The sequence below is a fragment of the Rhinatrema bivittatum genome, chromosome 2 (genome assembly GCF_901001135.1).
Source record: "Rhinatrema bivittatum chromosome 2, aRhiBiv1.1, whole genome shotgun sequence".
NCBI lineage: Eukaryota > Metazoa > Chordata > Amphibia > Gymnophiona > Rhinatrematidae > Rhinatrema > Rhinatrema bivittatum.
The window spans coordinates 411707926-411719478 of record NC_042616.1 but is presented as its reverse complement, the minus strand read 5'-3'; positions in this window follow the sequence as shown (position 1 = coordinate 411719478).

Below are 11553 nucleotides of genomic sequence, written 5' to 3'. Positions count from 1 at the left end.
TCCATTGTACCTGAAGACTGGAGGATAGCTAATGTAACCCCAGTATTTAAAAGGGGATCCAGGGACAATCTGGGAAACTACAGACCGGTTAGCCTGACTTCAGTGCCAGGCAAAATAGTGGAAAGTGTTCTAAACATCAAAATCACAGAACATATAGAAAAACATGATTTAATAGAACAAAGTCAGCATGGCTTTACCCAAGGCAAGTCTTGCCTCACAAATCTGCTTCATTTTTTTGAAGGAGTTAATAAACATGTGGATAAAGGTGAATCTGTAGATGTATTGTACTTGGATTTTTAGAAAGCGTTTGACAAAGTTCCTCATGAGAGGCTTCTAGGAAAAGTAAAAAGTCATGGGATAGGTGGCAATGTGCTTTCGTGGATTGCAAACTGGCTAAAAGACAGGAAACAGAGAGTAGGATTAAATGGAAAATCTTCTCAGTGGAAGGGAGTGGGCAGTGGAGTGCCTCAGGGATCTGTATTGGGACCCTTACTTTTCAATATATTTATAAATGATCTGGAAAGAAATGCGACAAGTGAGATAATCAAATTTGCAGATGATACAAAATTGTTCAGAGTAGTTAAATCACAAGCAGATTGTGATGTCCAGACCAAGGGTCCATCAAGCCCAGCATCCTGTTTCCAACAGTGGCCAATCCAGGGACTTAGTTTTTGGGTACTTGCCAGGTTCTTATGCCCTGGATTGGCCACTGTTGGAAACAGGATGCTGGGCTTGATGGACCCTTGGTCTGACCCAGTATGGCATGTTCTTATGTCCTTAAGTCTTTTAAACCTTTTACTTCATGAATTATTTATTTCAGACTAACTCACTCAGGATGTTCTTCTTACATTTATCCCTGCATTTCCTCCAAACCCTTAGGAGACTTTGCTGGGTGGGTTCTGGAACCCTTATTCTTCACAATAGACCAGGCTGGGAAGAGGGCATCAAACAGTAACACTCTGTGAGGTTCCAACTAGAGACCTTGCAATATGGAAACACCTAACACCCCACCACCCTTGGCCATGGAAGCAGGAAAGGTCTCTGCTGTAGGGAGTTGCTGTTTATATGATGTCAGTAGGAAATTGTTTCCCAGAGAGGGGAGTTATGCTGTTACTGAGAAACAATGTCTGGCCATCAAATGGACAGTAGGGTCCTTGAGGTATTACATTACAGGAAGAAAATCTGTATTAATAACAGACCATGCTCATTGAAATGGCTGAATACTACAAAAGGGACTCATGCAAGATTAGCTAGACGGTATTTGGTGCTATAGTCTTATGACTTTATAGTTCTCCATAGGGCAGGGAAAAGGCAACAAAATGCAGACTTCCAGTCCCAGGAATGGGGGGAGGTGTATAAGTAAGGTCTAGCAACACTAATAAAAGGTCGAATTAATGTGATGGAGTGTACGTTCCTTGTGGGAGGTAAAAAATAGACACTGCTTGAAATTACAGTTCCCAAGGGTAGAGCCTATTTCTGGTGATTGATAGATGGAGAAATGGGAGGGTTCTTGGGGTGGAGTCCCAAGCCAAGGAGGGGTAGGGATTCCTAGCACACAGGTTAAATCAGAGAGTGGTGTTCTGGTTCAGAGCGTGCACACTGGCATTCTTCCCAGAGGGCTATTCTCACTGGGAGTTACCTGAGGGGCTTGTCATCTGTATGCACACAGGACTGTCTTGGGGGTTTACCCAATGTACACACAATTATTGGAATTATACCTGAGGGCCTGAACCAAGGAGCTTATTCCCCACACAAAGTTTGACTTTATTTATACAACTGACATTCAATCTGAGATATCACATCAGTTTATATTCAGGTACTGGAGGGATTTCTTTATTCTCAGAGGTCTTACAATCTAGGTTTTGTGCTTGAGGCAATGGAGAGTAAAGTGACTTGCCCAAGGTCACAAAGAGCAATAGCGGGACTCAAACACTGGTTTCGTGGTTCGTAGCCTGCTGCTCTAACCACTAGGGTATTCCTCCTCCATTGGTACATCATGGTTCCAAGTATTTAGGAAAGTAAGTTTATTTGAACAATAAGAGGATAGAACAAATAAAATCAGATCAAAAAGAAGAATTGGTTGCAGATAACAATTGCTGCATATATATATAGCTTACATGTTTCTAAAAAATCAGTCTGTGCTATCACATCCAGAAGCATGCTGTCTCTCTCTCTCTCTAGCTATTATTTTTCCTTTTACACTAAATGCTTGGAAGAGCAGCAGTATTCCCTCCCTCTTTGTTTTTAACAAATTCAGGTGTAGCTGTGTGGTCTTCACTCTCTCAGGCTTTAGTTTCTCACTATGAACTATTGGCTCTACATATTTCAGATTCCTGTCTGTAAATATTTCACAGCTCAAAACAGTAAATATGAATTCACTCAGATGTTGGCCTGTGGCCTTCAAATTAGTCTATGTCTGGGTGAGAATTCTGAAGCCATACAGCCTAACCTCTAAATATATCCTCAGCTAGAATAGTCAGAAACAATTCCATTACATTATAAGCTTGGATGAAAAGTTTCCCAATCTATGGTTGTATTGGTGTCAGCACTAATCAGAGCAATATCTATTACTTGTTGGATATATAAATGCAGTTAATGTTGGTTCCCTTAGGAGTAGCTTACTGGTTAGAGCAGTAGGCTGCGACCTAAGAGACCAGCATTTGAGACCTGCTGCCACTCCTTGTGAACTTGGACAAGTCACTTTACCCTCCATTGCCTCAGGTACAAAAACTTAGATTGTAAGCCCTCTGGGGATAGGGAAATATATTCAGTACCTGAATGTAATCCACTTTGAAGCGCTGAAAAAAGTGGAAAAATAAAAGACTGGGTGCTACTACCATCTGTACTAGAAAAGCTAAATTCATTCCTCTCTCTGTGCCATTGCTCATATGGTCCTTATCAAGAATGCCTAAGTCCCAGCTAAGCTTAATGTCACCTGGAGTTTAGTTGATCCAAATGTCTGTCCAATTTTAAATCCTTAGCAAGGCATGACGCCAGGCTGCCAGGAGTCTCTGCAGCAGGTCTCAGTATCTTCTGCCATCCGTTACAATCTTCATGCTGGAAGCTGTACATATGGTTGCCCCATCTGACTTCAGAGGAGACCTGGCTCAATGTTCAATGTTCAATGTCAGGCCCAATTTTCTCAGCAAGGCCTGCTTAACAAAAGCTCCATATTTGCAGTTATTCTTAGGTCTCGCTTGTCAGCATCTCCCATTGGCAGTTTAAAGCCTGCTTATCATCATTTCTTATGTATCTGGAACAATTAAACTCAGGTGTATCACCTATCTCCCCCACCTACCAGTGATGCAAGGAGTAAAAAAAACCTCTGTATTGTGCGTTTTAAAAAAATCTATTTTATTTCTATCTACAAAAAATATGTTCTGGATGTCAGAATTACAGGCAGGTAGCATGTTCTGTTGAACCATGAACTCAAAGAGTAGCAACTATGGACCAATAAAACTGCATTCATTCAGACTTTATCACCTATGTGAGAATCAAAATAACAGCATCTGCAAATAAGAATGTAATGAGGTATTAGCTATGGGGTAGATTTTTAAAAAAAGCACGATCGCGCACTTTTGTTTGCGCAGCAGGCGCAAACAAAAGTACGCTGGATTTTATAAGATACGCGCATAGCCGCGCGTATCTTATAAAATCCTGGATCGGCGCACGCAAGGCTGCAAATTTTAGGCAGCCTGAGCGCGCCGAGCCGCGCAGCCTGCCCCCGTTCCCTCTGAGGCCGCTCCGAAATCTGAGCGGCCTCGGAGGGAACTTCCTTTCACCTTCCCCTCACCTTCCCTTCCCTTCCCCTACCTAACCCACCCCCCCGGCCCTATCTAACCCCCCCTTACCTTTGTCCCTAGATTTATGCCTGCTAGCAGCCCCCGGACCAATCTGCTGGCGCGCCGTCATCCGACCCGGGGGCTGGTCCGGAGGCCTGGACCACGCCCCCGGGCTGGCACCATGCCCCCGGTCCTGCCCCCGAAACGCCGCGTCCCGCCCCCTAAACGCCACGTCATTCGGCCCCGCCCCCGGCACGCCCTCGACACGCCCCCTTCAAAAAACCTCGGGACTTACACGCGTCCCGGGGCTCTGCGCGTGCCGGCGGCCTATGCAAAATAGGTGCGCCGGCGCGTGAGGGCCCTGCTTGCGTAAATCCGGGCGGATTTACGCGAGCAGGGCTTTTAAAATCCGCCCGTATGTGCATAATAGAAATATTTCATCATGATAATCAGTTAATACATTTCAAATAGATATATATTGCTTCATTAAACAAATAGAAGCAATATGTAAGTGAGAAAACTTGAAGATAGAGTTTATGCATAAATTTTGAGCACTTCAGTCCATAAAGTGAAGGATTGAAGAGGTCACTCTGGTGCAAAAGGGTGATGTTGCCCTCCACCAAGTTGTATTGTCAGTGACAAATTATATGTTCAGTCCTCTTTACAAGGCATCAGTACTGCACTCATGAAGCTGACTTTCAAGCACAGATTTTGCACTCCCATCACTAACTCAGATGTTTGTGTTTATAGATTCCTACCTGATATAAGATGAACAAAATTCCTAATTAAGTAATAAAGAAACAGTAGGATAAACACCAATAACTTCTTGTACGTAATAATCCCTATGTACACTATTAATATGGAGTCCAGTATTAATTTGTCATAGCTGAAAGAAACAGCTATATAATGTTCAATCCCAATATTCACACACAAGCTACCTAGGTAGACATTCATCCATTTAGACTCTACATGGAAGACTATGACACATAATGTAAACCCCAAAAGGTGAAAGGAGGAAAAGAAGAAGGAAAAAAATGTCTCAAATACTTGTAAGAAAATCCAATAATAAATTGGAGTGGACTGGGAGGGAACTGGGGAAGGCCCTGATGCGTCATCGTGCAAATGTTGCCAAAATCGACCCCCACCCCCCCCTTGCATGCACTGCCCCCAATTTTATGTGCGCACCGGTGCGTGCATTTTATAAAACTGTGCACACATGTGCGTGTGCGCACGCACATTGACGCACACATATTTTTAAAAAATCTACCCCATAATGATAGAGAATCACAAACAGTAAACAGTTATCAAACATTAGAGCTCAAAAAGAAGGCTTTAAAAAGTTAAAAAAATTAATAATTTTTAAAACAGATCTTTTAAAAATACAAAAGAATAATTGGGAAAAATAAACCTTCAGGTTTTGCAATTTATTTGTCAGAGCGGGCTTCAGCTTTATCAATCTGTAAAAAAAAATCTCTCATACAAAGAAAAGGTACCGTATTTTTCACTCCATAAGAAGCACTTTTTTTCCCCCAAAAGTGGGGGGAAAATGTCTGTGTGTCTTATGGAGCGAATGTAGTGTCTCTCCCTCTCGCGTGCCGTTCCACTCCTCCTCCTCCTCCCAACTCAGCCCAATCAGTATGGCACAAGTCAAACATCAGCTGTTTGAACTGCGTGCGCTATGGAGGCCCTTCCAGTTCAAACAGCTCCCTCCCGATCTGCTGTGCCCAGGGTGCCGTCGACCTTTGCAGTAAGATGCACCCCGCAGCACCCCGGGAACAGCAGACCGGCAGGGAGCTGTTTGAACTGGAAGGGCCTCCATAGCGCACGCAGTTCAAACAGCTGATGTTTGACCTGTGCCACGCCGAGCTTCGCAGTAAGATGCACCCCGGGAACAGCAGACCGGCAGGGAGCTGAAGCTCTGCCGGCAGAAAACGGTACATGGCATCAAAGTTAGTACAAGCTATTTCCTTCTCATTTGTTTAGATATATTAGATGTTTCATGCATTTGACCTGCACCACCATACTGATTGGGCTGAGTTGGGAGGAGGAGGAGGGGGACGGCTCGCGAGAGGAAGAGATGCTACATTCGTTCCAGGGGGAACTCCGTACAGAGCCCGTCATGGGGACAGAAATATTTTTCTTATTTTCCTCCTCTAAATCCTAGGTGTGTCTTATGGTCAGGGGCGTCTTATGGACCGCAAAATACGGTAATTCAATCTTTTAAATAAAATCTCCTAACAAGGTAAGAGCGGCTATAAACAACTGAGCTAACTAGACACATCTTTATTTCTAAACAATTAAATTACAAAACAACTACTATGATTAATTTACACAGGAAGGAAATAAAAACAGCTTGCAACAAGACAGATTACTTGCCATGTCTTCTCTCCCTGCTTCTACACAACCTTTTTGCTAAAATAAATACTACAGCTGCACAATTAACTATAATGCAAACTTTAAATTAGATGTTAGCACTTACAAAAGGCAATACACATTTGCTATGCTAGAAACCCTCCCAAACAAGTAAAAGATGAAGCTAATTTCAAAGAAGAAAAAAACCTAAAAAAATCATCGTGTAGTGCTGTGCACGGAGAGAATGAAAAAAACTTTAAATAAACATTTCATTTTGAACTAGTCCTTCCCCAGTTCCCTCCCAGTCCGCTCAAATTTATTATTGGTTGTTTTTTTTTACAAGTATTTGAGACATTTTTTTCCTTGCTTCACAAAGATCAAAACGAATTCAGGTTATCAGCTGAGGCCAGACACCCCACTGTTTAAGTAAGTATTGGGTGTTCCACATAGAGAGTAGAAGGAATGGGTCAGCCAACCTCATCTTCTGTCTGGGAATAATCCTCCGGCCTGCTGAGAGAGAGAAGTAGGCATTGAATATGAAATCTGGGTGATATAACAATTCTTGGCTGTATGCATTTTTCTTTTACATCAAAAGCAAATACCATGAAACTTTACTGACTGTTAAAGTCCTGTTATGGATGCATACAGCAACTACATCCTCACTCCCACTCCCTATTGGATTATTTTCTCCCCTTTCTCCAGTGGTTTCTATATCACCTTCTCTTTTATTATCATAATCAGAGGGCAATTTGTGTTTATAGTGTTCCCAAAGGATTTTCTATCTCTTCATCTTTATCAAGTAAGTATTTAAATAGATAATTTCAGACTTTAAAGCCTCATTCTGGGTATTAGCAATTTTTAGCTTCTCAATTAAATCAGCCTCATGTTCCCCATATTATTGTCTATCTTCTGCCAACTGGGCAGATTACTTTTCTGTATTAATCTATTAAAGTTTTCTTGCTTCAGTTTATCTATCAAAGTACTGAGATGTTGTGACCAAGCTCTTGTAATATCAAATAGCAGCCACATTAAGGCTGTGCTCTGTTTATTCTTATGTTTCAGAATTGTGGCATTGATAGATTCAGTAATCTTATTCTTAATCCGTCGCGCACAAATCTACTTGTACACCTTACGCACGCCGAGCCCTAGGGGAGTCCCGATGGCTTTCCCTGTTCCCTCCGAGGCCGCTCCGAAATCAGATCTGCCTTGGAGGAAACTTTCCTTCCGACCCCCCTCCACCTTCCCCTCCTTTCCACTACCTAACCCACCCCCCAGCCCTACCTAAACCCCCCTAACCTTTATTTTGGTAGTTGCGCCGGCCTCTGGGCAGGTGTAGGTTGCGCGTGCCGGCCGAGTGCCAGTGCGCGATCCCCCAGCATGGCCGCTGTGCCGGAGGCTTCAGTCCCACCCCCGCCTCACCCCCGCCCCGCCCCTTTCACAAAGCCCCGGGACATACGCATGTCCTGGGACTTACGTGTGTCGCCGGGCCTATGCAAAATAGACTCGGCGTGCATAACCCCCTACGTGCGTAAATCCAACTGCATTAACGCGGGTAGAGCTTTTAAAATCTGCCCCTAAATCTGCTACGATATTAGGACCACCTTGGTTTTTCCACATGCTACTGCAATCTCCATAAGTGACTTTCCCTTTGTTTCTGCTTTTAATTCTACCTTACTTTCCTTTTGACTCTTAACAAATGACACCTTCTTTGACCACATGATGCTAAAGTTAAATACAAACAATATTCTGTACTCAGTGGGGCAGATTTTAAAAGGTACGATCACGGTCTACATTTGTGCGCTCTACCCAGCGCGTGCAAATGTACGCCCGATTTTATAACAACTTCCCTACCCCCCCACACCACCTTCTCTTCCCTTCACCTAACTCTCCCACCCCCCCGCCAGCCCTAAGCTAACCCCCCCAAAAATTTTGTTTTACCTCGTTGCTCGCAACATCAACCCGATCCTCCAACACAGCGGCAATGGCCGCTATGTCGGAGGCCTCTGTCCCCACCCCGCCCACGCCCCGGCCCCAGACCTCCCCTTTTGTAAAGCCCCGGGACTTACACACATCCCGGGGCTTCACATGCGCCGCCGGGCCTTTTGAAAATAGGCCCGGCGGCGCACGTAACCCCCCTACGCACGTAAATCCAGCTGGATTTACGCGCGTAGGGCTTTTAAAATCTGCCTCACTGTGTTTTCTTATGCTTTACCCTGGTTTCTGCAGATTATAAGAAAAATCTGTTAGAACTGTTAACGCCCTATATACTCTTGTGGCATAAGGGAAATGGTTCATCCTTTTTTTTTTTGCAGATCTCCCATCAGGGGAAAACCTCCATTATATCATGAAACCTGTTAGCACTGTTAACTTCTGTACACTCTTGTGGCATAAGGGCCACATAGAAAATAAACAGGTAATCAAAAATACCCTGTCTTAAATGGTACCTTAGGGAAACAGCACTCACTCTGCCTCACAACCTCCCCTCTTCCCTCAAACAGGGAAAATAGAACCACGTTCCTGATCAGTTCTTACAATTAACTATCCTGTCCCCTTACCTTGACACTGGGCACAGGAGTCACTTGGAATTAAACTCAATTTTTTTCCTCTCTTTCTTCTTTCAAACCCCTCAGTCACAGGTGTTACCAGTTCCTGTGGCTGTTCCCCTTGTGGTGCAGATTGGTTCCACCAAAATGTTTCTGAAGTATGGCAGAGCTGGTGAACAGCCCTTCTACCTTCTCCCAGACCCTCCTCTCTTTCTGCCCAAGTTTCCACATGAAAAAACTATCTCCTGAGACCAAATCCCTGTTCCGCTGACATTATGCTAGGTAGTGCCAGTTTTAAAAGCTGTCATGTACCTTATCCCTGCACCTTTACAGCTGTTCCATATCACGTGTATAAAAAAATAATTGTAGGGTGGTTCAGAGGGCTGGATACTTTATACCCATGGTGTTCTTATAGTGGGCATCTCACGCACAAAAGTCATGAGGCCAGCCCTTATGCTTTTGCGTTTGCTGCAGGAGGTAGAATGTGCTCCGCAGGTAAAACCTGGCATGGATTCCTACATAAACTGTAGCCATGGCACAGGGGCATTCTTTGGTCTCAAAATCATGCTCAACTACTCTGCTACATGTGATGAGGCTAATCCTGGGCACTTCATAACTGAACTGGCCCATTCAATTAATTTTAAATAGTTTCTCCCCTAGGGGCTGCGCTGGCTTGCCTCCCAGGTTTTCCCTTTAACTAAGCACACTCTCATACACAGCAGGGGCTTACCCAGAGCCTCTTCCTGTCACAGTGTATTCAGGGCAATGGGGGCCTTATCACAGCAGGGGCTTGTCCAGAGCCTTTGTACCTCTGACTTTTATTTTATTTATTTTTACATTTTTTCTTTGTTTTCCCTTTATATTTTTTCTTTTCTTCCCCCATGGTGCTCACATGACCCCATCCCTTTAAAGAGTTTCTGAGTTATGACATCACTCCAACATGGTGAGAGCATTCTCAAGGCTTCCTGCCACTTTTTCTGCTCTCCCTGCTGGCACTGTGCTGCTAAGAGCAGCGGCAGGGCCTCCTTTTCATTGCCGTGTCTGACAAGAAAAGCCACAGCAGCAATGCGGTACTTGCTCTGCTTCCCCCTCCCGAGGCAGGAGGGATGGCTGGAAGCAGAGGAAGGCCTTCCCTGTGGCTGATGAGCAGTGCTTTTCACTGACTTTGTATAGCAGGAAGAAAGGGCAGCCATCCCGCAGCAGCTGATGGCAGCCGTTACCTTTCCTGCTCCAGCCTTTGCCAGAGGGCACCTTCTCCAGCCAGTCCATCCCAGAGGGTATCTTTAAGGGCCTGGGTGCCCCCCTCCTAGTAGCAGGTAAAAATGTTTTATTATATTGTCCACAATAGAGAATAGGATGTTCTTCCCATTAAGTCTTATGTGATAATACAGTCCCCACATCCAGTTCTGATGCATCTATCTGCAAAATAAAATATTTTCTAAAATTCATCCCATGCAACACTGGCTCCTTTTTCAGGTCTCTAAAGGTCTTCTCACAGGCCTCAGTCCACTTAGTTCACTCGGTCAGAGGCTTCACTAATTCAGAAACCTGGGTATGAATTTTCTATAATATCCAATGGGATCATCAAGGTACAGTACATATTTGTTTTTTGTATTTATGTGAGGACACTTTTCTTTGGCGTCCTCCCTTCTCCTATCCTGTACCCAATATCCTGGATTTCTTTAGCTGCTATTATACATTTCCTAGGGTTCACCTTTAACCCTGCTTTGAAAAATTAATATTGTGCCTACCTTCTCCAAGAATGAGGTCCAGTCTTGGGTAAATGTTACCACATCATCCAGGTAAGCAGCAGCATATTCTGGTGGTTCTCAAACTAGATCCATGAGTCTTTCAACTATTGGGGCTGCTCCATGAACCCCAAATGACAGAACCCTAAATTGAACAAACCCTGAGGGGTAGAAAAAGTTGTTTTCTTTCTGGAGCCTTTAGTCAGGGAAATCTGCCAGTATCCTTTTGTCAGATCCTTTTGTGGTTATAAGCTGGGTCTGTCCCAGTTGATCTAATAGTTCATCCACTCTAGGCATTGGGTACTAGTAGGCATGAAACTTAGATACAGCATTGACACTTTGAAAATCAATACAGAATGTTTTAGTCCCATTGGACTTTGGGGCAGCACTATAGGGATAGCACAAGTACTCCGGGACACTTTTATTATCTCGGGGACCAACATTTCCTTAATCTGTCTATTTCCTTTCTCTTTGCTTCTGATAATCAGTAGGGCCATTGCCATACTGTTGCGCAGGAGGTGGACTCTTGGCTGAGGTGGGGTTGACGCTATCTGTAGAAGGGATCCTACGGGTCCCCACCGTCGGCAGGCGGAGTGGGCTGACTGACGGAGGCCGGCTGGAGCTTCGCCAATACCAGCCCTCGTTCCCCGTGGGTTTAACCTTTGGGTACCGGGCCAGCTGGAGTTAGTTGGGCCTCCGTCTGTACACGTTGAAGCGAAGATGGAGAGGTCAGCCCACAGACAGCAACGGAGGCGATAGCTAAAGCCGGAAGAATGCTGGGCTGCATAGAGAGAGGAATATCGAGTAAAAAGGGAAGTAATTATCCCCTTGGTGAGGCCTTGGTGAGGCCTCACCTGGTGTACTGTGCTCAGTTCTGGAGACTGTATCTCCGAAGGGACAGAGACAAGATGGAGGCAGTCCAGAGAAGGGCAACCAAAAAGGTGGATGGTCTTCATCAAATGATTTATGAGGAGAGATTGAAGAATCTAAATATGTATACCCTGGAGGAAAGGAGAAGCAGGGGTGAAATGATACAGACGTTCAGATACTTGAAAGGTTTTAATGATCCAAAGTCAATGACAAACTTTTTCCGTTGGAAAAAAATCAGCAGAACCAGGGGTCATGATA